Here is a 4,825-nt window from a genome sequence, read left to right as displayed (position 1 = left end):
ATATATATATATATATATATATATATATATATATATATATATATATAAATATTTTAATATCCCTTCCTCATTCATTTTTCTTTTTCAATATTGATTGGTTGAGACTATCATCCTATTGAACATATTAAACTATCATGAAAATATTAAAATTAAAATTATAGTATTTGTAATCAATGTTATTAAAATTATAGTATTTGTTGTCAATGTTTTTTTTTATAATAGGGAGGGCTGGAGCCCGAAAAACAAGAAACTACAACAAATCTAGCAGAGAACTACTAATCCCTAGAGAGTCTGCCGCCAGAAGGGGTCTTAAGAAAATAGGCGCCTCCTTATGAACGGTGAAAGTCTTATCACTATAGCTGCACTTAGAAAGAGCATCCGCACACATATTAGTGGATTTATAAGCATGTGAAATGACAACGATCTCATGAAGACCCATGATATCCTTAATCTTACGAAGGATAGCGACACACTCAACGACTCATGTTGTCCCTTCTTCAATGGCGATGACCACCTCCTTTGAGTCAATATTCACCTCAACCACTACAAAAAAAAAGTCTCCTGCCACGCCCAAGAAACTGAGGCTATATGCAAAATAACTATGGCGTAACGCTGAGGCCACGGTTTGGCCACGAAAATCCAACTGTGGGATATGCGGCCGTGGCCTAAAGTATAGTCCACGGTTTTTTGGTATATACCACGCTTTTTTAACAACCGTGGCTTTTATAGGCCACGGTTTAGGTAGTTTGATTAAGGCCACGGTTTATATTTGTCACGATTACAGAACTGTGGCCATATGGCCATATGGTAAAGCCACTGTTTCAATTTAACGTTTAACATACAGTTTTGGTTCAAGATATAGCCACTAGGGGTGGACAACGGTTCGGTTCGGTTCGAATTCGGGCCCAAACTACAGAACCGAACCAATCCACGGGTGAGATGGTTGGGCCCAAATTCTGACCGGTTTTTTTATCGATTTTTTCGAGTTCGGATTAGAATGGTTCGATTAACAGTATCAGTTTTTTTCGGTTAACAAGTTACTAGTTCAATTTGATTTTAAGCCCAAAAAATCTATGAAAATTTATTTATTTTACTGGCCCACACTAAAATCATTCACATTTTAAAATTTGTAGTTAATTATCACTCAACTATCATATTAAATAAAATTAACTATTATAATATTTAGAAATATTCAAATCTATAATATTATTACGACTTATTCAAAATTGAAATCAGTCCTATTGTGAGATAGTGTTTTGTCCATATTTTTCCAACTAATTCATGCAATTGTCCATCCTTCTTCCAACTCATTCTTGCAATACCTGTCATCAAAAATGAAAAATCAAGTAATACAATTCTTGGAAAATTTTCATATTGTAAACAAGATTTGCCTACATAAACAACAAGACAATAGTCAAACTATAATATAATGATGATAAACAAGTTCTAAAAAAGAAAAAGAAAATGAACAAGTTCTAAACAAACAAAAGAAAATGAACAAGTTCTAAACAAACCAAAATCCTTTACCACTCAAGTTTAGAACAAAATATATGTTATTTATAAGAAACATAAAATAACAAAATCAATTTTCTACCTACCAACCAACAAGTTTCCATAGCTGTCTTCTCTTCTCTAGTTACTAATAGATCATGTGAGTCAACTAGAAATAAAAATGCACCTTATGGTAGATAAAGATTTACTTACTTTCGTTGCCAGAATTAACAAATGTTATTTGTTATTGAGCCATTTATTTATGCAATTAACAAAAAAAGAAGTTAACTATGAGAAGTGATTAAATTTGAAAGCAAGAAAAAATAAGTAAAGAATAATCATAAGGACAGTGATAAAACATATATGCTTCCATTATCACACAAAATACTATAACTATTCATATAAAATAAACTAGATCTAAAATAGGAAGGTAGTGCCAAGAGAAAACCATTGCCTCCAAGTGTGAGCTTCAATCTCTACATAAAACTTTATCATGCTACAGCAAAAAAAAACAAGTGTATCTTTTCATGATAGATGAGTTAAAAGGTAATTATCACAAACAGAAAATGGATTGCTCTGTTCAAACTTCAGATTTTATAAATTTATAGAGCTATCTTGCCACCAAAAATGTGTCCTTATGCAATAATGATAACAATAATAAAACTCACTAAAAATTTCCACAAACACATAATATGATTTTAAAAATTGAATAAACTTAGTGGATCTGACTTGAATGTTACCACTTTCTTCTGATATTTCACATTCATGGATGCGAGCGTCTTTTCCATATGCCTTTGCAAAAGAGATTGATCTTGGCTATCCACTCTCGAAGCATCTGATGGAGTTACTCCTCAAGAAGCGCAACATCAATTAAATGGTTCCACTTCCTAGCAAACTGCAGATCAAGAATATTACTCGTAGATAAAAAATATACAGGGAGATATAAAGTGAAATGGAGATAAGAATACAAAGATGGAGATAAGACATGAACAAACCTTAAGTTATTCTTTGAAGGGCACATGGAAAAAAGCCTTATACAAAAGACAGATTGTGAAATAGAATTGCAATTTAGGATGTTCATAAAAGATACCAAGATTTGCACGTAGTTGATAATATCATTATAAAATAAAATGGTGTTAAGAATAGTAGAATTTAAATGTTTCAATGCACCTTTACACTAATACTATATCTTATATACCACTCAATTCTTCTTTTCCATAAACCGCAGTTTTCGCTACACGCTCTATCCACTCTTGGATGGCATCTGTGATATGTGGAACAACCTACAAAAGTCGTAAGTCCGCTAATTGGCATGTCTGCTTGGATAGAAACAGTATTACCAGGGGTACTTCTCTCATCAGGTCCAGACTGCATACAAAAAATCACTTCACCTTGTTAAACTTAGCATAGAGAAATTAACCTCACATTTGAGTAAGATTAGATTCTTAAACAACTGCCTTACATCAGGCATTTGAGTCTTTTCTATAGAATCAAACAATGTATAACTCACCTCTATATGACACAGAAAAGACAAGTCTTTCACAATAAAGGCTCCCAAGTTTAGAAGAATTCACAATCATATGTGCCAATCAGATATGTTTCTCTTAGTTTCTACCAAGGTAACGTCTTTTTGCAGAGAAAACTACGAAACTTACAGATTCCTTTCATATATTAAAATGATGATTAGATAAACATGCATTCCTTTCATATATAAAAACAATGAATAATTTTCAAGGAGGGTGACTTAAAAGATTAAAACATAGATACTTTTAAGTTTCCGATCAGCAGTTTAAGCTGAGACTTTCTCCTTCCGTTCAACACTCGCATCTTGCAATATAGCATCATCAGCCAATCTTACCTGAAACTTTTCCAACAAATGATATATAAATATTAAACTTCTCCACAACACAAGAATATCTCTATGAATCAAATCATGTTGTCAATAAACAAAAGAGAACCAAGAATGCCGGTTAACAAATATATTCTCCGGTAGTTCCACATAAGGAAATGAAAGGAAACATTAAGAGTTTCTCCATATTTAGCATCATTGTTATCAAATCCCGATATACTCTCAAGTTCATATTTAGCATATTTGGTTATATCAATTTCATACTTAACTATCAAGTTTATATGTATGAACAAATAATACAAGTTCAACAGATTATGTAGAAATATAAGCATCAGAGTCACACAAGGAAGTTTACCTGATATAAAACTTCTAAGAGTTGTCCTTATGATAATAACTCAGAGTCTTTGAATTTGGATAAATTATGATCACATATCTCCATCTGAATGTACACTGTTCACTTTCAAACCATGAAGAATAATACCCCATAATGTCCTGATTAGAACTTGTAGAGACAAGAATATAAATGAAATTAAGAAAAACAAATTCATGTACAATAAAAGAAAAGAGAGAACCATAAATGACAAACCCAAAGCTGTAATATCTTGAACCATCCAGACAAGGCGAAAACGACGAAGGATTTCTCTTCAGAAGCTTCAATCTGTGCTTTGCCAGATCGAGTTCACTGATAACTTCTGGCCGGAAAAAGGCTTTGGAGGTAACTGCAACGGGAAAACTTGAAACCTCGAATAAGCTCCTCGGTCACGGTGGCGCCTCCTACGATGGCTGACAAGGGAGAATCGATGGCACAGATGAAGAAGGTGGTGAATCGAAGACACAAATGAAGAAGGTGGTGTATCGATGGCTAAAGGTGGCGAATCAATGGTGGGGTTATCAAAACAAGACGGCACATGATGGCGAAGATGAAGAAGAATCGAACAATTTTTTGGGATGAAAAAAATTAGGAATTTTTTCAGAGAAAATTTAGGGAGAAACAGAGAAGATTAGGGTTTGATGGAGGAAACTCGTAGATGAAGAAAGGAAGCGTGATTGAAACGGTGGAAGAGAGGAAAGGGTTTAACAAAGAGAAGAAATGGAGGAAGAGAGGTGGTTTGACGGGAAGAGAGGAAACTGATGAGAGAGGTTTCAGGAAGAGAGATTGAAATGAAGAGATTATGTTTTATGTATATTAGTTTTTTTTTAATCTTAAAATATATATATATATATATATATATATATATATATATATATATATATATATATATATATATATATATATATATATATATATATATATATATATATATATATATATATATATATATATATATATATATATATATATATATAACAAGAGAAAGAGGGAAACCAAAAAAAAAAGAGGGAAATTTTGGAGGGATATATTTTTTTAGGCTTGGGCCACAGTTTGAAGTGAAAATTATGAGGCCGCAGTTTTCCTTTGCGGCTAAAAATATCTGCTGTTGTCTA

General features: G+C 32.5%; 1 long non-coding RNA gene across 6 annotated transcripts; it reads right to left on the bottom strand.

The window, feature by feature from the left end:
• Positions 1 to 293: 293 nt before the first annotated feature.
• LOC131662484 (uncharacterized) lies at positions 294 to 4,520 on the bottom strand. 6 transcript variants are annotated; one of them, XR_009301611.1, is made up of 4 exons: positions 3,696 to 4,520; positions 3,259 to 3,355; positions 3,002 to 3,152; positions 294 to 2,859 (listed from the first exon to the last, which is right to left on the bottom strand). It is a non-coding gene; the product is annotated as an uncharacterized LOC131662484 (long non-coding RNA). The 6 variants fall into 6 exon arrangements; XR_009301612.1 differs by having other exon boundaries at positions 3,259 to 3,349; XR_009301610.1 differs by having other exon boundaries at positions 296 to 1,322; positions 2,232 to 2,859; positions 3,002 to 3,355.
• Between the last annotated feature and the right edge of the window lie 305 nt (positions 4,521 to 4,825).

Source organism: Vicia villosa, linkage group LG3, assembly GCF_029867415.1.
Source record: "Vicia villosa cultivar HV-30 ecotype Madison, WI linkage group LG3, Vvil1.0, whole genome shotgun sequence".
NCBI classification, from domain to species: domain Eukaryota; kingdom Viridiplantae; phylum Streptophyta; class Magnoliopsida; order Fabales; family Fabaceae; genus Vicia; species Vicia villosa.
The sequence above is the reverse complement of the archived record's forward strand: the minus strand, read 5'-3'. Positions and strand labels throughout refer to the sequence as shown.